This window comes from Podarcis filfolensis, assembly GCF_964270895.1.
Source record: "Podarcis filfolensis genome assembly, chromosome: 3".
NCBI lineage: Eukaryota > Metazoa > Chordata > Lepidosauria > Squamata > Lacertidae > Podarcis > Podarcis filfolensis.
In genome coordinates this window covers 24,846,473-24,873,598 of record NC_139606.1, presented here as the reverse complement: position 1 = coordinate 24,873,598, position 27,126 = coordinate 24,846,473, and positions in this window count along the sequence as shown.

Here is a 27,126-nt window from a genome sequence, read left to right as displayed (position 1 = left end):
AATAACCATAGACACATAATTTTCTTGGCAAACAATAAAACATCTATTGGTCTTAACACTAAAGACCCAACTTCCCGTCTATTCCATATTTCAAATTCATATTACTTATTGCCAATACACATTTTTTTCATAATTAAACTTATTCTCAATAAATCTAATTTCTTCTATCTACCTAGCAACTATCACTGAAGTTCCTCAAATGCTGCAACAGAATTTAAACTACTATATTTATTTTTCAGATATTCTTTGAAAACCTCTCATTTAGAAACAAATTCCTGTTTTGATTTATTCTTTATTTTTTCTGATAAACCATCTAATTCGGCATATTCTGTCAGCTTTTGGATCCAATCTTGTATAGAGGGGATGTCATTACTCTTCCATTTTGCTGCGATCAAAACTCTTGCTGCCGCCGTCGCATATAAAAAGATACCCTTCCTCTTTTGTGGAATATCCAAATCTGTTATTCCCAGGAGGTAGGCCTCTGGTTTTTTATTGAAAGAGATCTTTAGCATTTTTTGCAGTTCTGCATGTATACTCTCCCAGAATACCTGTATTTTCCTACATATCCACCACATATGGTAGAATGTTCCTGCGTCTCCGCATCTCCAACAATTACTTGACACATTTTTATACATTTTTGAAAGTTTTCATGGTGTTAGATACCATCGATGTTGCATTTTTTGAAAGTTCTCTCTAATCGTGTAACAGTTTGTGAATTTCCAATTGATCTTCCATAAATTTTCCCATTGGGCCATGGTTATTGAATGGCCAAAATCCTGGGGCCACCTCACCATTGCCACTGTTACCTCCTCCTCCTTGCCTGTCCAGTCAAGGAGGAGTCGGTAAGTTTTGGAGAGAGTTTTTCTTTTAGAATTTACAAGATCAGATTTGAATCGGGAAATTTCTGCTGAGAACCCCTTTTGTTTGTCAGATTTAAATTTTTGAAATAACTGATGGTATTGGAACCAGTCTGAAATGTGTTCTCTTATTTCCTCAAAGTTTTTTTTAAATTTTATTTGGTTATCCTCATTTTTTAGAAGTATTTTATATGTTGGCCAGCTTTCCTGAGTATTTTTCCGTTTTACTGCTATGGCTTCTACTGGAGAAGTCCACCACGGGACTTTAGGCTCCATCAGGTCTTTATATTTTCCCCATACAGCAAAGAGTGACTTTCTTATTATATGGTTGGTAAATTTTTTATGAATTTTCGCTTTTCCATATATCAGGTAGGCGTGCCATCCCCAACGGTTGTCAAAACCTTCCAGGTCCAGGAGGTCCGGATCCTGCAACGTGCACCAATCTTTTAGCCAGGTGAAACAGGCAGCCTCGTAGTAAAGTTTTAGGTCGGGTAGGGAAAAGCCTCCTCTCTCTTTTCTGTCTATTAAGATCAGGTGTTTAATCCTAGGTTTCTTCCCTTCCCACAGGAATTTGGAAATTTCTCTTCGCCATATCTTGAGATAACCTGCTTCACCCAGTATCGGAATCATTTGAAATAAAAAGATTAATTTTGGAAGCACATTCATCTTTATAATGGAAATCCTACCCAGAAATGTTAATTTTAGTTTACTCCAGATTACCAAGTTTTTTCTAATCTCCAACCAAGTTTTGGTGTAATTATCCTGAAATAAGTTTATGTTCTTGGGGGTGATCCAAATACTCAAGTATTTCGCTTTTGAAGAGATTTTCAGGCCCATTATTTTTTCTAAGTCGTCGTTTTCTTCTGTGGTTACATTTTTAACAAGCATTTTTGTTTTTGTTTTATTCAGCTTAAAGCCTGCCACATCTCCAAATTCTTTAATCAATTCCAGCACTCTTTTCAGACTTTCTTTAGGGTTTTCAGTCATAACAAGTAAATCGTCCGCAAAAGCTTTAATTTTATGTTTTGTTTCCCAGAGTGATGCCTTTAACAAGCTCATCCTTTCTTATCTGATTGTTCAAGACTTCCATCACCAAGATAAATATCAGTGGTGACAGTGGGCAGCCCTGTCTGGTTCCCTTGTTTATTTTGCACTCCTCAGTAATTCTTCCATTGATGATCAATTTTGCATATTGTTTCGAATAGATGGCATTTATTCCTTTACAAATATTTTCTCCCAGTCCGATTTCTTCCATTAATTTTTTCATAAACTTCCAGGACACGTTAGCAAAAGCTTTTTCAGCATCCACCAACATAATAGCTGCTGGTTTATCAATTTTAATATCCAAATATTCTAATACATTAATCACACATCTAATATTGGATTGCATAAATCGTCCGGGAAGAAATCCGGTTTGATCTTTATGAATTATCTCTTTCAGCACCATTTTTAATCTATTTGCAAGAATGTCTGCGAATATCTTGTAATCGTTATTTAGCAGTGCAATAGGTCTGTAATTGGCCATGTTTGAGGCATCTGTTCCCTGTTTATGGATAAGAGTAATAAAGCTGTCCTTCCAGGTTTTCGGAAGCTTTCCATTTGCCAAAATATTATTCATTAGGTCTTTCATGGGAAGAAATAATGCTTGTTCTAACTTTTTATAGTAATTAGCTGGAAGACCATCTGGGCCCGGTGTCTTTCCTAATTTTGATCTCCGTATAGCTTGTTGCACCTCCATAGCTGTTATTGGTGAGTTCAAGATTTCAGTTTTTTCCTTAGGTATTATTGGTAGTTTATTTTTGCCCAAATAATCAATTATTTTTTCTAGAGTCTCTGGGCCTTCTTTATATAGTTTTCCGAAAAAAACTAGCAAAGTTTTTACTAATTTCCTTTGGTTCTTGAATCCATTTCTCTTCAATTTTAATTTTATTGATAATTCTATCTTCCTTTTTCTTCTTTAATTGCCAGGCCAGAAGTTTGCCAGGTTTATTTGCAAACTCAAAATTTCTATGTCTCAACCATTTTATCTTCCATTCTATCTCTTCATTTATTATCATGGAGAATTGCGTCTGTAAAATTTTTATACTTTGCTTAATTAGTTCATCATCTGGTTTTTGGAAAAGGATCCTTTCCTTTTTTCTAATTTCCTCCCAGATCTCCTTTTTCTTCTTCTCCTTTATTTTCCCTTGGAATGTGTTTTGTTGTATAAAGAAGCCTCTTATGACGGCTTTACCTGCGTCCCAAACCGTCTCTAGATCTACTCTTTGATTTAAATTAAACTTAAAATATTCTTCTAAGATTTGCTTGGCCTTCTGTACAATTTTTTCATTGTTTAGCATACTCTTATTAAGTTGCCACCTTTTAACCTTTTCTTCTTTTCCTTTAAAGTTAACCCAGACCGCGCTGTGATCTGAAATTGTCCTTGGATGGATTTCTGCTTTTGTAATATTATTTAATAAACCCTTTGTTGTCCAGATCGCGTCGATTCGTCCTGCCGATTTATGTGGCTCTGAATAGTGTGTAAATTCTTTCTCTGTTGGATTTTTAACCCTCCAAGTGTCGAACAAATTCAGGAGTTCTATTAATTGGAAAAATGTAGTTGGGAGTTTGTTCTGCCTCTTTTCTTTCTTCTTTATTGTTCTGTCCATGTTTGGATTGACTACTCCATTAAAATCTCCTAATAATATAATTTCCCCCCCTAAATATTCTATGACTTTTTCTTCCAGGAATTGATAGAATTCAGATTTTCTTTCATTTGGTGCATAAATTCCAATAACTATCACTTTTTCATTATTGATCTTAACCTCTATAATCACTGTTCGGCCTTTTTCATCATTGTAAAGCAGTTTTGGCTCCAGCTGAGGTTTTACATAGATTACCACCCCTCTCTTTTTTTCTTTACTTGATGCAATAAACTTAAGCCCCAATCTCTTATTTATTAATACTCTTTTATGTTTTTCCGCTACATGAGTTTCTTGCAGACAGATTAGATCATATTTTTGCTTAACCAGAATATGTTCCACCTTGTTCCTTTTTGATTTTTCATTTAAACCATTTACGTTCCAAGTAATAAATTTATAATCCATACTTTATTTCTTATGATACGTCAACGGGTTAAAAAAAAACATTTAAAAAATTTATACATTCAAGGTCTCAGTATACATTTAAGAAATTCCCTTCTTAGATCTGTCTCCTAACTCTCAACTGTTTGTTCAATTTCCTCTGATTCTCCCAACAATTGCCTTTTTCCTCCGAGGTCTTTCCGGTACTTTCTCCAGAACTTGTTCGCATCTAATACCGACAAGCACTTTCTACGTTTCCCTTTAAAGAAAAAGGAGATGCCTTCAGGGTACTCCCACCTATAGTCCACTGCCTTTGCCTTTAGTACCTCGGCCAGAGGTCTATAAGCTTCTCTTTTTTTTATCAACCGATTTGGGATAATCTTGTGGACGATAATATCATTTCCTTCCGATTGGAATTTCTTCTTGTTACTAGCGTGTAAAATTCTATTTCTGAAATCCATAGAGTTAAAAGAGACTAAACAATCAGCCGGCCAGTTGTTTGCTTTTGCTATTTAATATCTGAATTACTTTGACAGAAGTGCTTTACTGGTTTGCCGCAAAAACTGAAACCAGCTAAAAAAGCTTGCAGGAAATCAGCTAATTGATGAGGCCTAGATCAGTGGCAATTGATATCAATTTCATTCATCATCAGAAAATCTAAGAAGATAATTCTGCACATAGCAGATGATTTATTTTCCACCACTCATTTCACATTTCCTATGAAATGGTCTCAGGGTATGGTCTGAAAGCATATAAGGCCACCATCTTGCTGCTACTAAGCAGGTTTGGGTCTAGCCAGTGCCTGGACGGGAATCACATGTATGCCAGGTTCCATAATAAAGGCAAAATATAAATGAAATAATAATAATAATAATAATAATAATAATAATAATGTCTTGCAGTTTTCTGTAAGTTTGGAGGACACAAACCCACTTGTCACCATGAAGTATTCTACAATACAGAAACTCAATACATAGCAGAGTAGCTGTTACAACATCTGGAAATGGAAGATCTATAACAATTGGGGGAATAAGGACAATTTTGGGAGAGCCTGGGACAGAGTTGTCATGTGTGTCCCCCACCCCCCGGCAGCTAAGAGGGTACAGATGTACTGGACCCACAACCCGCAGGGGTCCCAGACTCTGACCTTTCCTTCCACTTTTTGGTTTTTTTTGCAAAAGTCTCTAGCTCTTCTAGAAAGAAAGTTATAAAGCAAAATATGCATGTCCCCTTATAAGCAATTTCTGTGAGGTAATCCAGCCCATCTGCTCCTGTCTTTCAGTGTTTTTAGCCAATAAACAAAGTCAGAGATGTGACTGGTGAGCAATTAGCTTCGACTAGAGATGGGAAGGACTGGAGGGGGGGGAGACAGAGAAATTGGGTGGGGGGAGGCACAGGTTTTCACTCGATTTTTCCCAAAGCCCTTTTTTTTCCAGAAAAATTGAGAGAAAAACAGTGTGTGGAATATTCAAATTATCTTAAACTGGTTTTTTATTTTTTTTTCCAGGAAAAACGGGGGGCACCTGTTTCCCCCCCCCCAATTTTTCCCCAGGCCTTCCCACCTCTAGCTTGGACACCAGGCAAAAGGAATTCCTTGTGGCCTAAAGAGCTGATGTTTTACCATCACCTCTTTGTTAGTAGTGGTTGGTGGGGCGGGGCAGCTGTGCTTACCTGACCACCCATCACCAGTGCTGCTGCAGTTTACTGGAGGGAGAGAAGGAGGGGCAAATGCAAGTGCAAATATACGAGCAGGCGTCAGCACAGCAGGAGCAATGGATTGGCTCCACTGGTGTATTTGCACTGTCCCATCCTCACCACCAACTTGCGCCTTCCTCTCTCAGGAAGCCACAGTGATGCAGGTGATGGGAGGCCTGTTAAGTGCCACCCCGGTATCCACTAATGCCTTTTAATGCATGTTCCCTTTCTTTGGCCAGTTTTCCAGTCCTTTGAATCTCCGTGACTTCCCCTCGTTTTCCCCTAGCAACCAGGATGCATCTTTCCTGCAATCACTTGTCTGAGATCAGGTACTCCCTAGAAGCTATTTTCTGCAAATACTACTACACAAGAAGTGCTGGCAGATGTCAACAAGTCCCCGTACTAATGGCAAATGCAAGAAGTACAAATTTCACAAGGACTTTTAGGCATGTCTCCTGCTGCACAGGACCTAAAGACCAAGCGTCCATTAACAATTCACTGTATAACTAACTTACGGAAGTATAATATATATTTCTATTCAGAAGTAATTCCCTTTGGTTTTAATGGGGATTTCTTCCTGCATAGGCTTTTGAATGAATAAGAACTTTATTTGCGTTAGCCATCGGCTGTAGCAACAAAAGAGCATTACGATATACACAGAACAAAATAAAAGTCAATTATAATAAAACACAGCTTAGGATCCTGAATCAGCAGTCAAACAGGCGACCTTATTCTGATTGCCCCAGCTAAAACCCTTGCAACCTTTGCTGCCATCTGCTTTTGTTTCAGGGTGGCACTGGGGGGAAAACAGGATTCCTTTGTCTTTAACAGCTGTGTGGCAGGTAGAAATTCAAGGCTGGCAATTTGTTTTTGTTTGCTGCTCCTTTTTTGACCAGGGCGGGGGGAGGAAAGGGACTCCTATTTTGGGAACTACACTAGGCCTCCTAACCACCTTAATCTGGTCTTGTCATGAAAGGAAACTTTCAACTTCAATTGATTTTTCTACAATTCTGACATTATACCATGGCCCACACAGCTTGTTGTCTTGTTGGCTTGCTTTACCATATCCCCAAATAGCCCCTACCCTCTTGTGCCATCTTTAATTAATGTAACATTCAGCCTGCAAAAAAGTCGTACCAACCTTACTATTTCACAAGTTTGGGAGGGTGCTGATTATCCTGTCAGTGTTGTGGTTTATTTTATGTTATGCTAATGGATCAATGCGACTGCAAACACAACAATTCACTTGAAAGCTTTATTTTTCTTCTGGCCCTTTCCATTGCAAGATCGTGAAGGTTACCTAGCAAATTCACACTCTTGAAAGTCAATTTCTCTTGCAAGAGTTCACACTTGATAGACACAATAGCTAGGTGGCCTAACTGTTTATGCCACATAGAGGAACGCCTGCAGTTTTTAATGAGTGCTAGCTTGCTGATAGTTGTTTCAGGGTCCTAAGCTGCTTTCTGTTCATGATTCTCCCTGATCCAAGTCATTATTATTAGACCTCAGTTTCAGTGTTTTCATCTATGTCAAGTATTTGAAAAGACAAATAAATGTTCCCCTTGAAAACAGACAGTGGAAGAGTCCCAGTCCATAAAACGTTGAGTCATTATCAGAAGCAGTGTGGTTTTGGATCACATCTTTGAAGGATATAAGAATTTCCATCATTGTATATGAATTATGTCATAGAGCAGGGATAGTCAATGTGGTAGCTTTCTAGTCTTCTCATCCTTGGTCATTGGCCATGCTGCATGCCCTTCACCAGCAAAGGTGGCTCGCTTCAGACTCAGCCATGTGAACCCTACCAGTAGAGAGGTCCAAACAAGCCATCTTTGTGTTTCTATACAAATAAGTTAGAAACACTTACCTCCTTGGAACAGATTTAAGTTTTGCTGACTGACTCTATTCGCTGCTCTATGGAAAAACACATGAATGTGACCTTTGAAGAGTTTGTCTTTAAATTCTTTGGATGCTAAGGGAAGTGAGGAAACTTGGAAGCAATTTAGAAGGGGATATTTTAAAGGTCTAACATCCTATATTTCCTCGCTTTACTTTGTTGCAGAGTACTTGCCCCAAACCTGGATCTAGGCATCCAGGGAATTATCATACCATACCTAGTATTTTTAGTCTTGAACCAAATTAACCAATATGTACATTCTTGCAAACACCTTCATTTTTTTGCCAGTGTTCATGACTCTTAAATATATGCCAATGACATTCACATAGATCAGCCTCAAAGAACTAGACATAACCAAGCCTGAATGTGGCTAGGGTTGCCATATTTCTAAAAACCAGGATACCTCGAAACTTGTACGAGAATTTTTTAGTTTGGGAGCTTTTGGGGGCATTTTGGCACAATTTAATCCCCGTTGCCAGTTTTCCAGGACATTTGCCCGATTTCCAAAAAATAATCCAGGACACCATTTTCTGGGGCGAATTCCATGACGTATGACAGCCCTAAATGTGGCAGAAGAGTGGGGCAGATTTTCACCATAATCCATATAATCTGGGCACTTTGAGTGTCTTTCCCTGTTGGCTTTCCTTACACACTCTGGGTTTAGCTGTTTCCTCAGTAAACACCTGCTTCCAGAAGTGTCCCAGCTACCTTCCTTTTTATCAAAAATGTTATCTTCTCCACAACCTTTTTTCTTCCCCACAAGTTTTATTTCTACATTAGGGATGGGGAACCTGTGTTTCTCTAGACGTTGCTGGACTACAATTTTCATCATCCCTGGCCATTAGTCATGCTGGCTGGGGCTGATGGAAGTTGCAGTCTAATAGCATCTAGATGATCACAGATTCTCCCTCCTTGTTCTACATGCACCTTGTTAAGAATGAAAAAATATAACCGAAGATAATTGCTAATAAATAAGCAAATGGCACAGATTTTATGAAAATGGCTCAACTGGAACTTTAAATGCAAAATCTTTTAGCAGGATATTATTAAAATTCCAGTGATGAACACTGATACAGCAGCAAATTACAGATGTCTACAGTAAGGATAGCACTCTGTGTTCCTACTTATTTTTTTGTTAGCACAAAGTAAGTCTTTGTTTGTTTTAGTGAAACAAAAGCTAGACTATACTCTTATGTCTATTAACACCAAACGTCCAGAGTATAATGAAAAGTTAATGATCGCACTGAAGTATGCTCTTTTATATATAAAAAAAATTTAAGTAAATATCCAAAAGAGGGGGGAAAACTTTGGGTAAAATGTACTTTAGATATGCTTTTAATCTGTGATGTGCACTAGAGATGGATAGACAAATCTGTCAGTTTTGGTTTTCTCAGTTTCCAATTCTTCCATACTGAAGTCAGTTCTCCACACTCCCATAGCAATTTGTGATGATTATTTATAAAAGTCAGCATTCTAGTATCAGCATTTAATCCTATTACACATATTTTTGTATGCCGTTTTGACTAAAAAGCACCTCTGTGCAAGCAATATTTCCTAATATAAATATTTTATGTTCTTATGAAACTGCCCCCATATGTTCGCAGGAGGGTTCTTCCCACATCGGGGTACCGGGTAGTTATGAAGCATTTTCCCTCAGGCAGGTGGCCAGTTGTAAGAAATATTCACCGTATGAAATCTACAAAGTAAAATTTTCTCATAAACAGCTCCCAGATGTATCCATTTCCCCCAGTCTGGTCCTGGGTGACTAGGACTAAGCAGGTTCAGGCTGGCGTTTGGTGTTTGTCTTCTTCTTGTTTTTTAATATTTACTCTATGCATATATTTTTAAACCACTTCTTAGATGCCCCCGGTGTTCAGGAAAGGTCAGGAAATGAAATTTAAAGACACCACAAATGAGAATGACAAACCTAGTTAGATGTTGCAACTTGTGTTCGAGAATGGAATTGTCATGCTCCAGTTAATTAAGTGGATTAAGAGGATCAACACCTACTTATGTTTTCATTATAAACATTTGTCTAGCTGGATTTGACAGAACAGGTTTCAGACTGCAAACAGGCACCAGACACACAGATCAAGACTGAATTCATTACATGCTAAAACCTTTCTTGAGGAAAGGAGTTTATTTAGTGATATGCACCTTCCCGGGCAAAGTTCCATTCCTAAATTGGGACATAGCTGGCTCTTCCTACTATCATAGCTAATGTGGACTTCCAGGACTGGAACCTGATAAATACATTTTGGGTTGGTTTGTAGAGCTTTCCTACAGTTGAGGAAAGAGTGAGGGTACACACTTGAAGTTATAGATTTCCCAGCAGAACAAGCATTTAAATTCCGATCCCTAGGCTTTGCATTTGTTCTGCGAAGAGAACGAAAAAGAAAATGAAAGAATCAAAGATGACGGAGTCATTTCTGAGAAGGGCCTGCATTACATTTATGCTGAGTGCAGAATTAAGCAGCAAGAGGGCAAGGGAATAACGTTTCATTTAACCTCTGGTTATTAATTCTGCTTTTGGGGAATCAAAAGCAGTATTTGATAGCTCAGACAGCTGCTCTGCTAAGAAGCACATTTTTGTTTAACCTTTGTTGACTATAAGCTGCTCCAGGGCAAGGGAAATGTTGCTTGGTTACCCGGAATAGCTGCAGGACACGAAAGCGGTGTTTTCTTGTAGTTTTTTAAAATGTTGAATAATGCTTTACTCTCAAAGAAAGGAAGACAGAGAGATGTTAAGGAAAGACAACCAGGAAAACTGATAGTAAAAAAAAACCAAAACACCACAGAAAGACAAGGAAGAAGACAGGAATAAAATGACATTCAGAAAGCCACCTCATGGAATCTTTTGTGGGGGGACAGATTTGATATGAGGTTTGTACGCTCCTCTTCTCCCTCTGATGCACTACCCTTGCAAGTAGGTTTTAGAGTTCTGGATGAAGGAGAAGCGCTCCTTCCTGTTTCCTAAGCACCAAGATGTTCTTGCACTGGTGCTGTTTCAGAGGGAGAAGAGGGTCCTTTTGTAGCATGGGATGGGACTGTGGGAGATGTTCCCCCTCAGCATTGTGATGGGGAGGAAAGTCATTTTGCTCCTCTCCTGAGCAGAAGTAGAATAGTGGGACAAGACTGACTGAATATTTTTGTGGAGAGTATGTGATTTCCATATGTTTGTCCTCACACTGTCTACTTTTGCCATGCCCTCTGTTAACATGTGGTCCTTGAGGGATTGTCCAACCATCATTGTGGCCATCTGGCTGAAGAAAGTTAGCCACCCCAGTATATCTGAAGGAGCGTCTCCACCCCCATTGTTCTACCCAGACACTGAGGTCCAGTGCCGAGGGCCTTCTGGCAGTTCCCTCACTGCGAGAAGCCAAGTTACAGGGAACCAGGCAGAGGGCCATCTTAGTAGTGGCACCCACCCTGTGGAACACCCTCCCACCAGATGTCAAAGAGAACAACAACTACCAGACTTTTAGAAGACATCTGAAGGCAGCCCTGTTTAGGGAAGCTTTTAATGTTTAATAGACTATTGAATTTTAATATTTTGTTGGAAGCCACCCAGAGTAGCTGGGGAAGCCCAGCCAGATGGGCGGGGTATAAATAATATATTGTTGTTGTTGTTGTTGTTGTTGTTTCCTAATTTCTTCCTTTTCCTTTCTTTTTATTTGTTTCGAAAAGCATGTTTCAAAATAGCTTTTCTCTCCATGCCATCTCATCGGCACATGGGGAATTTTATACTTTGAGACCTGCTGGAGGTATTTGTTAAGGATTAGTTAAGGATTGTTAAGGTACTTGTCAACTTTGCAAAGTACACCCAGTCCCCAAACCATGATCAAATTCTGCTTTGCGTTTTCGGATTGCAGACAAATCTTTGTGGCTGTGAACACTGGTCTACTGTAAGCAAAGGTTGAGCACTGGGAAATGGGTGCATGATTCCAAGGAATGAAGTAGCATCCGAATATAAGAATATTTAGAGCCCAGGTTTCCACTATGGTCTTAGCCTGTGTGGCTAACAATATAGAGAAACAAAACAATATTAAATAATTGAATAAAAAATACACATTTGATTGATACCCTTTCTGTATTTTCTGTTCTCTTATGCTTTCTGTTTCCTTGTGCTGTTTGTTTGGTGCACGTTCTGCAGAATTGATACCAAAGCAGAGCCAGATACACAAACCATCTACGTCTAGAATCTCGGCTTCCACAATCATTTATTTTTACTTAATTAGAAAAAAATTCTACACTGCTTATAATCAATATTTAGGTGATGTACAGGGAAAGGCAATAAAATCACATGCATAAGACTCACATGGATAAAAAGCTCATGTATAAAATAAGGAAAATAGCTCAAAATTATAGCCATGGTATATAGGGTTGCCTATATAAAATGTTGAGCTTTTTTAAATAAAAAAAATTGTTTTACACTGCAATCTTATACATTCTTACTATGGAGTAAGACTACAATCCCAAGCCCGCTTACCTAGGAGTAAGCACCATTGAATCCAATTGGACTTACTTCTGAGTAGGCATGGTTATGATTGTGCTAGCCTCAGAAGTTTTAAGCATTTTTAAAATTTGTGGGGAAGAATGTTTGAAAGCAAATATATATATATGTAGAACTAGCTCTTCACTTTTTCAGTTGTACCCTTTTTGATATGGTTCTAAAAATACATTGAAATATTATCCTTTTGTTCTTTGGCTGTTTGTACAAGCTGAAGAACAGAACGGAAAAAGAAAGCACAAGAAACTTCTATGATCAAGCTGGCCTTCATGGTCATGAAAATCAAGATATTATATCTAGAATAAACGCTCTGCAGAAGATACTTTCAAGTGAGGTGTTTGAGGCTATGGAGATCAGGAAATCTAATGAGACCAGCGATCACTATGACAGTGGAAAATCACCACATATCATTTCCTCTCCATAATCATATGATAAAAGTGGCCCAGCAAAAGCATTCTGTTTGTGGCAAGTTTGCAGGTTATCAGGTCTGGAATTTTTTATTTTTTATTTTTTTTTTGCTTTGAAGCTTTGGGAAAGGATGGGAGAACTCAATGTGACCTTCCACCTGAAGGTCAGATTCCTTTGTGAGCAGCCTTGGGTGGAGTGGGCAGGGAGTCACACATCAATAAAGTTTATTGTGGGGTTGACATGTCAGATAGTTAGACCCTTATGCATATCACGTATTACACCTTATGTATCATGTACTGTTTTATATGATCTAGTATTACGCATTAAACATTGCTTGTTATCATTAATTGCATTTCTGCAACCCTTAACTTTTCGTATTGCATGGACATTGTGTTTTGTATTGGTATTATGCTGCTTTTGTTACTGTATTGTAAACTGCTCTGTTGCCTTCTGACAAAAGGCAGTATATGCATTTCTTAAATAACTAAATACGGAAAGCTCTGTTGGGAAACTGTACGTGCAGCTACTCACACAGAGTCAATAAAGGTTTGGCAGACAGCCAGAAGGCAATCTGAAGGAGTAAGTCTGCCTGGTGATAACAGAGACATGGAGACCGCTCCCTGATTGGTCAAGCTCTCTCAAGGGAGTGATAATTAATGGCCTACTAACTGGAATGTGTTAGTTCAGTATTTCAGTGTTCAGAGTTCTGTGTCAGTGTAGGAGTTGTGAGTCGTATCAGAGAGAGCTAGCATAAGATCCGTGTTCTGTTCCTGTAAATAGTTCACTGTATATAATAAACACCTAACTACAAGTTCCTGGTTCCTGCTTCGTCTATCCTGTCTGCAGCCAATTCGCCAATTGCTTTCGTGGATTCTGCGTTTACTCTGCTAGGTCTGGCTAAGGTCCTGTAACTAGTCAGAAAGTTGCGAAACACCAAATAGGTTTTACCAATAAGCTCGGTGCCTCTTCTCTCTCTTTCCTTGAATTTCTCAGCTTGTCTCTTCTGCTGGTCCATTTTTACTTGTGCGCCTTTTCCTTTGCATTCTGTAATAATCTCAGTGATCGATAACACAATAAAGACTCTCCTCCTGGAAGAGAGGGGAGTGGTTGTGGGCGGGAGCCGAGCTCCGCCTCTAGCAGGGGGCGTTAGCCCCCTGCCTCCCACTCACCTGGCTGGCGCCCACGCCCATCGGCAGGCACCCAACCAGGTGCCTCCGAGGAGGCGTGTACAGCAGCCTAAATGCTGCGGCGCCAGCCCCTCCTCGGCCTCACTCTTCGTCGTCCCATCGCAAGTCACCCACCCTCCACTCCCTTTGAGCTCAGGGTCTTAGTTTTCTTTGGCCTTGCTATGGACCTTAGGTTGGTCGCCCTGGTTGTCCGGGGGGCCTGGTAGGAATTTTTCCATTTGGCATTAGGCTTTTTGGTTTTTTCGCCTACCTCGTAGCAATCATCACAACTTTTGTGGTATTGGTGGGTAGGTTAGGCATTGGAATAATGTGTTGTGGTGTGTCGAAGGGCTAGGTGTGGCCATCGCCTATGCCTTCAATTTTTGGGTATTCTGTTAAAGGAATCTGGCGGTCGTGTATTCTATCCGATGCCTGCTTGGCGGGAGGCCATGGCACGACCCTCGGTGACATCAGGGGAGAGCCTATAGTTGGATTAGCATCAACAGGCTCCACCTACTGGTGAATAAACCCCCCTTGTCTTAGACTCACCCCTCTCTGAGGGGGTGGAGTCAGCTGACGTAATCCAATGCCTAAGCCAATACCTTTTCACTTGCTGTAATCAATAAAGTTGTGGCCTTTTCTTGCCCATTAACCTTATATCACGTGTCCTTGTGTATTCATTCCACTGCACGGGGATTGGGTCCTCGAACCACAATACACATTTAGCCATGTGAGTCAGAGAGAGATCCATTACCAATTAATGAGGAAGCGCAAGCGGTGACTCAACAGAGTTCCCTTTGCTCCTGTTTACTATTACGTAACTATTTTGCATCTTATCGCCTAGTTAGATATTCACTGAAATAACTGCCGAATGCTCACTCGATACGATCCAGCTTTTGTTATACAGCTAATATCTTCATTACTTTTAATAGTTTCTGTGAAGAATTCCCATTTTCATATGAGGGGATCTTAATCAGAGGTGGCACATATTTACGGCAATGATTCCGAGGGTGAGGTACTTAAATAGACAATTGTGCTGCTGAAAGATAGTAATAAAAACCGACGTGCTTCCCAGTTCTTAAGCAGTTTTGTGAAGTTTTAAGAAAGCACACATAAATATTAAAAAGGCCTCTTCCTAGACAAGGTTTAAATATTCATGATTTTATTAATTTCTTTTTCCCTACCCTGGGGCAGATCTTGAAGATTAGGCAATACTGGAAAGTTATTATATTTTCCCGCCCACCCAAAACAAGCAGATCTTTGAAGGTTTTTTTTTTATATAAAAAAATGTGGTAAGAGTATAAGCTTGGAAATGGTAAGCCTCCGATTGACATTGTGACTCAGCCCTCAAGTAACTCTGATATTAGGCAAGCTACTTCCTTCAGCTCTAACTCTGCAATTTGAATAAAATAATAGGGACCTTCCACATGAAACACTTTGAACACACTAAAGAATTATACGCAGTACACTGAGCATTTCTGATACCCAGACATGGAAGGGTTCTAGGCTACCTAACATAGGCATTGAGTAATAGCCCTAATGCCCAGTCTGGTGTAGTGCAGGGCCAGCATAGTTTAGTCATTAGAGCATTAGACTAGGACCTGGGAGACAAGGGTTCAAATCCACAGTCAGGCATGAAGCTCACACGCTCTCAGCCTAACCTGCCTCACTGGAGTGCTGCGAGAGAGAAATGGTGAAATGGAAATGTATGCCACCTTGAAGGAAAAGGAGGGATAACTAAAAATAACAGCATGATTTCAATGTGCATCCTCCCCCTCTGCGAGCAAGACCCAAACCCAAAACTAATAGGAAAGTATGGTGAACATGCACACACATCAGACTCTCCAAGTGTCCCTGTTTCCTCCAATTTCACAGTGCAGTTTTCCAGTCAAATACTGTGCGGAAAAAATGCACATTCCAGGGCAAAGTATGCATAGAAATGCATATATTGGTGAGAATAATGTACAAAAATGCAGAATAGACTTTTAAAAATGATTTATTATTACTGTGCCGGCCACCCTGTGATGATTAAGGAGGAAAGGCAGGATCTAAACTGAATAAAGAAATTAATAAAATAACATTAAGGAAAATTGCTTGGCAGAAATGTAAATTTGACAAGCTTGCATACAAAAATGTTTCTCTTAGGTGAAATTTGCAGTCAAATGCTGGTGAATTCTATTGAGGACTTTTTAAACACACACACACACACACACACACACACACACAACTGATGTGGAAATGCAAAGACTGGAAAACTTAATCCTGGAAAAGCGAGAAATTGAGAGAAACCGAAATTGACATGTTCACCCATCCATCTGGGAGTCAGCCCCCTTGAACTCAATGGAACTTACTTCTGAGTAGATAGGTAAAGGATTGCTCTGCAAGTCAAGCCACACGATGGGAGATTGCCTTCATTATCAGAAAGCTCACAGGCCTTCACGCATCAGTATCAAGCAACACATTGATTTTCTGATGAAAGGATGTCAAAAGATTTCAAGGATATGAGCAAGATACTGTAATTTTGGCATCTCATAATCCATTCCATCCATATTCTCCCAATGGATGTTAATATATTCAGTGAAACAACAGATAGCCAGCACAGTTTGAATGCTGATGAAGCTGAGGAGATGGGAGGAAGAATACAGGTCAAAATAACAGGCAAATTGAAATCTTGACACAAATACAAAATTCAGGTACAAAACAAAGAACTTTTAAAACAAATTAAGTCAACAAAATCTGAACATTTCAAAACAAGCAAACAAACACTGGAAGCCCAATGAATTCACATTCCTTACAGAAAGCCACAAGGATTTCAGAAACAGCAAGAGTGAGTTTTGGGGGAGCAGTTCTTTATAAAGGTCATAGACAAAGGGGTGAATGGGCCAAAGCAGAAAAGGAAGGGCAAAAGGAAAGCTAAATATTGTACGCCCAGTTTGGTGGAAATCCCTTCCACCTGAGATCAGACAAGCCACCTCCCTGTTCAGGTGCTTGGTGGCAATTTTTCTTACTTCAGCAGCCATTTAAAGTAAGATTTCTGATTTTATGATTAATGCTAATTGATTCTCTCTTTATTAGGTCTTTTGCAATCTTGCTGTACAGCACGTAGAGACTATGTTGCTAAGCAGTATGAGCATAAATACAAATACACTCAAGAAATGACTTCTCCTTAACTACAGATGAGCAAAAATCATATCCAATTTTCAGTTATGAGCTGTGCATCCCCCCCCCATCCTGTTGGCTGCTACACGCTATGTGAAGGAAGATAATTACTATTATGTGTGAATAACACATGACATGACTGTTTATACTCATAAGCAGTATATAGTTTCTGTGTTTCATCTGTAGAAACTGATATAGTGTACAGATTTTTAAATTTTGCTTTCCACTTAACATACTACTCAAGTACATACCTGGCAGCTGGATAGACTGCACCCTTAAAACACTCTTACACCATTTTAACAATCATGGATTTCCCCCCACACACACACACACACACACACACACACATATATATATATATATATATATATATATATGTATATATGTATGTGTGTATATATATATATATATATGTGTGTGTGTGTGTGTGTGTGTGTGAGAGAGAGAGAGAATATATATATATATATATATATATATATATATATATATATATATATAGTGAATTGTAGTTTATTAAGGGTGCTGGGAACTATAGCTCTACGGGGGTGTATCCTAACAACTCTCTTTAAAAAAAAATAATTAATTTTTTTTAAAAAATATAAACTTATAACAAAATCACTTAAAAATACATATAATGAGATTACTGTGAATCACATGACTCCCTCCTTCCCCTCCCCTCCATGGGTCCTGATGTCAATATTTACACCTGCATATCAGTTCTCCTAGCAACTCTCAGCACCCTTGGTTCTTGGGATTCTTTGGGAGAAAGCCGTGATATAAAAGGTAAAGGGTAAAGGGACCCCTGACCATTAGGTCCAGTCGTGGCCGACTCTGGGGTTGCGGTGCTCATCTTGCTTTATTGGCCGAGGGAGCCGGCATACAGCTTCCGGGTCATGTGGCCAGCATGACTAAGCCGCTTCTGGCAAACCTGAGCAGTGCACGGAAACGCCGTTTACCTTCCCGCCAGAGCGGTACCTGTTTATCTACTTGCACTTCGACGTGCTTTTGAACTGCTAGGTTGGCAGGAGCAGGGAACGAGCAATGGGAGCTCACCCCCTCACGGGGATTTGAACCGCCGACCTTCTGATCAGCAAGTCCTAGGCTCTGTGGTTTAACCCACAGCGCCACCTGCGTCCCTTAAAAGTGGTATAAGAGAGCTTTAAATTATTGGTGTGGATGTGTATTCCGCCACTGAGAAATCTGCAGCAAATGTATGTTAACAATTATTTATCATGATGCATAGAACACATAAACTGGCCGAAGGCTAGTTACAGCTACAGTGGTACCTCTAGTTACGAACATAATTTGTTCCAGAGGTCTGTTCTTAACCTGAAACTGTTCTCAACTAGAGGCATGCTTTTGCTAACGGGGCCTCTTGCTGCTGCTGCGCCGCCAGCCAACGATTTCCATTCTCATCCTGGGGCAAAGTTCTCAACTCAAGGTATCTCTTCCAGGTTAGTGGAGTTTGTAACTTGAAGCGTTTGTAACCTCTGAGGCATTTGTAACTCGAGGTACCACTGTAATTGAATGCTAGCCTTCTTCACCACACAAATTGAAAGCTCCTGTGCTCCCCACCACCACCCAGGTTTAGCTGTCACCCTGTAACACCCTCAGGCTCTCCCTCTTGCCAGACAACTCTGTTGTTCCCCTGACAATCCCTGAAGCACAACATTCTGGCTTTCTACATCCTGACGTGAAAAAACCCAAAACAAAACATTTTTTTATATATTCTTGCCAAAAGCAAAGGTGAGGTAAGTGTCCCTGTGGAGACCCACAATTGAAAACACTCCACAAATGCAGCTCTACATACTTAATGGGACAATATAACAAGTATTCTCTGAATCAGGATGTTTTCTTTTTCTTCTGGTACAGGAGCAAAGGTAGTTTTGTCTCAAGCTTTGCTGACTTGCTAAGCCCTGAAGGGGATCATCCTTGTCAATCTTTGTGTGGGCAAATACTTCTCGAATGCAGGAAACTCACAATGAGGTCCCAATAGGCTGTTAGTAGTATCTTGGGAGGAAAAGATAACAGAGGTAGGGGGAGAGGGAAAGGAAGAGGTATCGGTTACAAGTTTGGTGAAGCGGATGAAAATACAAAATATGAGAACAGAAGGGCAGAGGAAATATAGCAGTGAAACAATAAAAAGCAGCTGGGGGATTTCAAGGTGAAATACCAGTGTGAGGTAGTGGTTAGAGTGTTGACTAGGACCTGGGAGACTAGGGTTCAAATCCCCACTCAGCTATGAAGCTGACTGGGTAACCTTGGGATAATCTCTCTCTCTCCCTCTCTCTCTCTCTCTCTCTCTCTCTCTCTCTCTCTCTCTCAACCTAACCTACCACACAGGGCTGTTGTTAGGAAAAGATGTGGAGGGGGAGAGCCTTGAATTTGGAAGGATCAAAACTTTGAAAAATGGTGGGATAAGTGTACTATACATACATAAAAGCCAGGAGTCGTGTGAGGTAACATAGATTAAAAAGAACATACACATAATAAGCAAAAGCTTGTGATGATGCTTCGGCAGCAGATGTTGAACTAATACGTACAATACCTCTGAGTGGAAAGATTTCTGTTTCTTTGAATTCTTTCTTTCTCCTAACAGTGCAAAATATCACAGCACTTTTAGTGCATGTGTATCTAAATGTGCCGTCAGTGCTTACAAGGAACGATGCAAAAGAAAACCTACATAATCTCTAGATCTGCGGGATTCATTAATTACTTCCTATTTATTAGAAACAGGGGTGGGTTTAAGTGGAGTTGCGTGAGAAAATGTTGAGGCACTTGCGAAAATAACAACTACCTTTCGTTCCTGCACTACAAGATAACAAAGAATTAAAGAATCCATAAAGACAATTATAACCTCACTTTTGCGTCAAAGGGAAATTATTTCTTCTCAGAGGCACTTACCTACCTAAGAAGTCCTTACCATTTTGTATTGCACCATTACCTCCTGTTATGTTGAGAACTAAAATGTAGACTGCAGGTTCTGAGAAGTGCTTTTCAACACCTTAGCAGTAACAAATCTTTCGATCTCACACATAACGTACACCAAGAACTGATGAAGTAGCTAATTGGTGTAGCAAAACTGAGTGAGTGCAGCCTTAATTTACTACTTGTTATTTTAATACAGGTCTATTGAGACTGGTTTCCAACCAAGCTACTGTCACAAAGTGAACTAGTTCACAAAGTGAACTAGCATCTTGAGGTTTCTGTATTGCTCATGGCATAATTCCTGCCCACAGAGCACTAGAGTGTGATTGGGTAGGTTTAGATCTAATGCATGTTTTTGAGCTTCAGGTACACCAGGCAAACACTGGAAACAGTAATACAAGAATTGTCCCAGCTCAGATGAAGTGTGGGATCTACAGGATTTAGACGCTGGTTTTTGTAAACCTTGGTGCTTATTAAGGTAGAATATTTCTACAAAAAGAAATATTGGGCTGCTCTAATTGTGCAAAAAGTGACTAATCTCAGTCCAACCCCTTATTCATAATTATGTCCCCCTGAATTCTATTACTTTAAAGTAAAGAAGTTGGTGACAATTGTAGCCTTTTATCAAGCGACTGCTATTAAGCAGAGGATAACTTCATTATGGATGGCGATTTTTTTTTAAATGAGCATTAAGAAATTAATTTGAAAAACTACATGCTCCCTTAAGTCATACGTCTCCTTGTTCTCCTTAAGTCATACGTCTATTTTTTCTCAAGCCAAAGTCAGATGTTCAGTGGAATGGGAGGGAGAATATAAAAATTATTATTTACACATAGGACTGCAGTCTAAATGCCTTAGAACTCTTACTTTCCAGGACATGCGTGCTGCAGCTTTTTAGCCAGCCTTATACCAAACACTTTCCACTCTTTTGGTTGTGACCTAAGTGATGCCTTGACATAAGCTGAACATGCTATTGTCTGTTTAACCAAATTCCCCAAGCATGAGATAATTCTTCCCCAAAGAGTTTGTAGTTGGCTGCAGTTGTTACTTTTCAGAGGACAGTAACTTGCTGAATTTCATCTCTGAACTTCACACATTTCATGTTCCTGTGAAGTGTCATGAGGTTGTGTGTTTCTTTTGTCACTCTGACAACTATACCACTTTCACACTTATTATTTGATGTTAAATCATGTCATGTCATGATCCAATATCCCATATCCACACACACACACACACACACACACACACACACACACATTTTTTGTGACCAAGCGTAGCTTTGAAACGGCACCAAATATTATGTTACTAATTCCCTCAGTCTAGTAAGAAGATCATTTATTGCTTTTAAAGAGGAAAACATTCAGCAGACTCTGGCATTGTTGCATTCTTCCTTCATGCTTAAGTCATTATACATTGCCACAGAGCAATCATAATGAAAGATCAGGGAGTGGCATGTTGGCATGTTGGGAACCCCAAGCCCTGCTAGTTCACACCAGCTAAGAAGAGGAAAAGAACTCCCTGCCACTGCGGTTGCCTCCCCTACTTCTAAGAGATGATGATGATGATGATGATTAAAAATAATAATACCTTCCTATACTCGCAGGTCTCAGAGCAGTCCACAAGAAAAAAATCACAATATAAAAACACAAAATGCATAATAAAAACGAAAACATGAGCAACTCAATAATCCCTCCTCCCCAAAACATTTTAAAAGGACATTGGATGTATGCCCCGTGGAGGACCTTAAGGTCCACAAATGACAACATTTTGGAGGTCCCAAGTCACAAGGTGGTTAGGTTGGTCTTAACTAGGGAGGGCCAGGGCCTTTTCAGTACTGGCCCCAACTTGGTGGAATGCTCTGTCACAAGAGACTAGGGCCCTGCAGGACTTGACATCTTTCTGCAGGGCCTGCAAGACAGAGCTGTTCCATATGGCCTTTGGTTTGGACTCAGTCTGACCCTTATGTTTCCCTCCCCTTATGGTTTTGACTTTTAAAATGAGGCTGCACTTTAAATTGCATTTTAACCTGTGTTTTAAATTGTTCTTTTTCTTTTTTCTTATTATGTTTTTACTGAAATTTTATTGGTGTTAGCTGTCCTGAACCCAGCTCTGGCTGGGGAGGGCGGGGTATAAATAAAATTTATTATTATTATTATTAAATCAGCCAAAGGCCTGGTTAAAGAGGAACATTTTTGCTGGGCTCCTAAAGGTGTATAATAGAGGCGCCAACTGAACCTCCCTGGGAAGATCATTCTACAAACAGGGAGCCACCACAGAAAAGGCCCATTCTCATGTTGCCTCCCACCGGACCTCTCATAGAGGAGGCACACAAAGAAGGGCCACAGCAGATGATCTCAGGGTCTGGGTAGGTTCATATGGAAAGAGGTGGTCCTTGAGGTATTGAGATAGAGCTGGGGGAGGAAAGGGCAACAGCACTACAACACTACAGCAGAGAGAGCAGTAGATAGAAAGGTATCACTGAGTCGGGAGGGGGGAATCACAGAAACACAGAAAGTTGACTTAAATTGAATCAGAACATTTGTCCATCAGGCATTTGCCCACTTTAGACACACTCATCACTGACATAACCAGCAGAGGGCTGGTCAAGAGTGAATGTGTATTTTAGGCTGAAAAAGGGGTTAGGCACATAGGCTGAACAATATAGGCCCTCTATCTGAACAGAACTTCCCATCTGAAGTGACCCAACTCTCTACTCCCCTGGAAGTGAAGTTTACATAGACACATATTTGATGCTGAATGTAGATACTTGGTCATTGTACCTATTGTATCAACCATTCAGTATCATTCACAATCCCTACTCAACCATTCCAACATTCTGTGATCCTTCTGTTATTCTGCTGCAACATCACTCCAACAAATATATATGTCCAGAAAAATAAATCTGATTTCATAAGAAGTTCCCCTGTTTAAAACCATTTATTTCATTTTAATACAATCCTTCTTCTTCTTTCGTGATCACTCGTAGCTAAGTAAGATGTTTCCCATGAACACGGTCTAAACAGTGAGTCCGTAGGTGACTAGGGAGGCCAATTCTGGATCCACACGTCCTTCCACAGTGGGGACATAGGTTTCTGGGTGGGAGTTGATCACGGTGAGGGTTTGCCAAATGTGCCTTCCTCTTGGCACTTTTCTGCCTTTCGTCCTGGGTTTGAGCGTCTTCAAAGTCCATGACACCTTTGCTAAAGGCTGTTCTCCAGGTGGAGCACTTGTAGGCCAATGTTTCCCAGTTGTTGATGTTTATACTACATTTTTTAAAGATTTGCCTTGAGTTAGTATTTAAACCTCTTTTGTTGACCACCAGCAATCCACAGAGATGTTCTCCTGCAGAAGCCCCACTGAAATGAACATGAACTAAGTAGGAGCAGAGTAGTCTGCTAGTAACCACTAAGTTCTCTTGTGAAAGCACCATTGAAAGGAATGGGAACTTCAAAAGAACACTTCCAAGTGCAGGGGTGAGGAACAGGATCTTGCTGGGGCAGAAGACCGTCCATGTGTCTATTACTGGATCTCACCATGATGTCCTATGATGTCCAACTTCAAAAGAAATAATTGGGAGTGAACACTAAATGCACTCCCAATTCTTCCCTTTCTTTCTTTGCAGGCTGGACTGAACTCTAGCCAAGCTGCAAAGTAAGATCTTGGCTTGAAAGAGGATGCACCAGGCACAATCAGCACCAGGTGCAAAACCGGGGGGAATCCAGTGGTGCTCAAGAAGGTGGGGAGGGCAGGACAATCAGGCCTGGATTGGGCCTAAGCCCTAATACTGTGTTGTGACTCACTGAGACTGCCTTGGGATCCCATGGATCCTGTGTGGCCTTAGCCTGACCCCTTCCTGCACCCAGAGACCCTTTCCAGTGGCCATCAGCAGGCCAGCTTAGCAATGAACAGTGGGCATACCTCTACTCATTCTAGCCTGACATAAGTGCTTTCCCTTTATTGCTCTGCCCATCTTAAAATCTGCTCTCCCTGCTGCTGATTTTATATTTAGCTTTATTCTAAAGCTGCTTTAATTTTATAAATTTATTTTATTTACTTTTGTTCAATATCTTTCATGGCCAGAGAATTCATTGTAAGCCACCCAGAGGACTTTTTTTGTTGAAGGACAATACAGAAATAACAAATTTGTGTATATCTGTGATATTAGCATCAGATGAAAGCCTGCTGGCATCATTCATAATAAAAGACACAAAGAATGCTTGCAGTGTATCAATTTTTATCATTGATTTATATTCTTCTGGTTAGATCAGATATTACCCTTCCTATTTTCATCTTCGTCTTCTCAGTTACTTCTTTTTTTTTATCATCTGAACCACTTTCTTGCATGGTTGATACCATCTGCCGAAAGCACCATCTGTATCTTCAGTGGCAGCAGGGATGGAGTGAGGCAGCTGGACATCAGCCAAGCTTTGTCTAATACCATCAAAAGCACCTGATATGCCAAAGAAAGATATCTTAAAGGATTGGCTCACTCCTCTTGCTGTAGGAATCCATTCAGACCAGCAGGATAAAAATATTCAGAAAGCGTCTTCTCCGGTGTGCTTTATGGACACTTGTTTCCCATAATGTCTAGTTCCACCACCCTAAGGAACTATAAATATCTCAAAACTGAATGAGAAAACCAGCCTCCGTTATGATAAGCAATAGAGGAACAATGAGAACAATGTGTTTCTCATTCTTCTGACACTTAGGGTCACCAACATATTTTTTTGGCAAGCATCCTGTGCCTTCAGCCACTGCTGGTGAAGCAGAAATTTGGAAGATTGTGGTCTCCTTGTCATGGACTAAGTGGCGCAAACATTTCTGTTTATCAGGCAATGTGGGAAGGCTGAAATTCCCTGCCATGGATAAACATGACGGAATCTTAACAACATGACTAACGCTTAACTGGTTCAGAGGGCAGAATCCTTCTTAGCTTTTGGTAGGAGCTGCTCACACAGTAGGGTGCAACTGCAGCAATAGCCTCCCAGCTGTGGAGTCATTGCTATTTACTGTGAGAAGGTGGGAGGCAGAGGTAAGGTGCAGCAGCAGCAGCACCAGCACCAGATTGGCTCTGTCAAGGTGTCTGCACAGCACCAACCTCATCACTGACTTCTCCTCAAAGTAAGCGGCTGAGACTCCACCGTCGGGAGGCTATTGCTGTGGCTCTGCCCCATGGGGCAATCTACTCCTGCAGTTGGGAGTATGGCTTCTGGGGAGGGGGAAGGGTGTTGTGCCTTGTGAAAGCACTTTTATCTCAGCAAACTCACATGATGAGTGCTGACTAGGAGGGATCCAAGACAGGACCACTGAGAAACAAGTTGAAGAAATAGGCATGCTTGGGAAAGCCTAACAGGGCAAGCCCCTCTCTCCCTCACAACAGCCTGTTTAGGATTGATCATGCTCTGGAGCCACAGAGTATAAATTAAAATGGGTCATACAGTGGTGCTGGTGGGAGAGAAGAGTCTTTGAGTCTCACCACTATATTCTGTGAAATGGGTTTTAGGTAGTGTTTTGTTGCATTAGCAAATATCAGGGCTGGCCCACCCCTGAGGCAAGGTCAGCCGACTGCCTCAGGTGGCAGCATTCACCGGCACACAGATCCTGAATTCAATCTCTGCACACACACATACACGTGTTCCTAATGTAGATCTTCCTTCACGCCTTCTTCCCTGACATGGAACAGGATGTCTCAGGTGTCAAAATGTCTTGGGCCAGTCCTGGCAAATACCATTAATATCAGCTATTTTTACCCTTGGCTCAGCCTACCACAAGCTGCCATGCCCTCTGCCCAACCAGGCCCAGTGGACACCAGTCACCACTGAAATGCTGGACTAGATAGGCTTTTAGTCAGCTCTTCTTACCTTCTCAGTGTACCACCCACACTCTCTGAACAGATAGTTATTTCATTTGTGTGTTGTGTCAGACAAGGTCAATTGAAAAACACTGTGCTGCTGACCCAGAAATATTACTAGAGGCAAGTAAGGTCTCAAATCCTGGCTATGAGGAACAGTGTTAATGGAGATATGCTACAGGGCTGGCCTAAGGGTTTCTGTCTTTGAGTGTGTATGTGTTGTTGTTGTTTTTTGCATTCCTGGGAAAATTACAAAATGTTTTGCATCATGTGTGTGCCTTAATGTATGTTGAGAAGCAAAACAGAATGATGAAGAGTTGGCAGAGATCCCATTTTCTTATTTTAATATCATACAGTTCCCGGCTTATTGTCTTGCTCCCCTTGACAACTGTGTCAATGCTGATGAAGAGCAGGGTGATTTCAATTGTGTCTCCAGGAATGGTGGAGATATCAATCAACCAGCTGATGAGTTGCCGAACTGCCTCTGTGCATCTTGTCCAAAAAGTACAGACAGCTGCTCTTTCCAAGATTATGAATAGCAGAAGAAGGCACCCCTAAAATTCACTTGCCCAGTTTGCCTCTCTGGTTGGACCTGCCCTGACCAGCTGATTAGAAAGAAAAATATCTGGCTTGGTGAGGTCCTCCAATTTTGGGCAACTTGCCAGAACAGCAAAAACCATGCCTAGTTCAAATCCTCCCTTTCATTTTAGCACTATAACCAGATTTTGTAGACTTCACATTGGGCTTTTCTCCTGGATATGAGCTGGCTCTTAGAATTGACCAATGAAACATTTGCCCCCCCCAAAAAAAAAAGCTTTCCCAAATCACTGGCCTCTGTCCCTACCCCATCTCCATCCCTTGATCCATGGCGTGCTCCACTTCCTGTATCCAAAAGACTCTGCTCTCAGCTAACATCTCCCCCATCAACCAGGTACAGTGGTATCTCAGGTTACATATGCTTCAGGTTACATACGCTTCAGGTTACAGACTCCGCTAGCCCAGAAATAGTGTTTCAGGTGAAGAACTTTGCTTCAGGATAAGAACAGAAATTGTGCTCCAGCGGCATGGCAGCAGCGGGAGGCCCCATTAGCTAAAGTGGTGCTTCAGGTTGAGAACAGTTTCAGGTTAAGAATGGACCTCCGGAACGAATTAAGTACTTAACTAGAGGTACCACTGTACGAGCCATTTTTATGACTATTTCATATGTTGATATGTTGTTTGGCAAAATTCCGCCTCTGATCATTTCTAGCCTAACAGAAAGAGTGGCAAGTGCAAAGTGTGAAATTTTACTGGATAGCAAAACGTAATTTAGCATGCATTTTCTTCCTGTCCTCCTGGTACTTCATGCAGCTGAATGGATGTTGATGTAAGATGATGAGATAAACTTATGATGCGGTGAGACACCAATTAGCATGATGGGGGGAATTAAAAAGCTGGCTGAGAATTCATGTCTCTTGAATCAAGTCTTGCCCTGCTCTCTGTTCTTATTCTTCACCTGTTCTCCCCTTTTAATTATGTCCCTTGCACAGAAATAACCATGGATAGTGTTGCACAGGCATTGATGTAGTGAAAGCATGGCAAGGCAACTGTCCA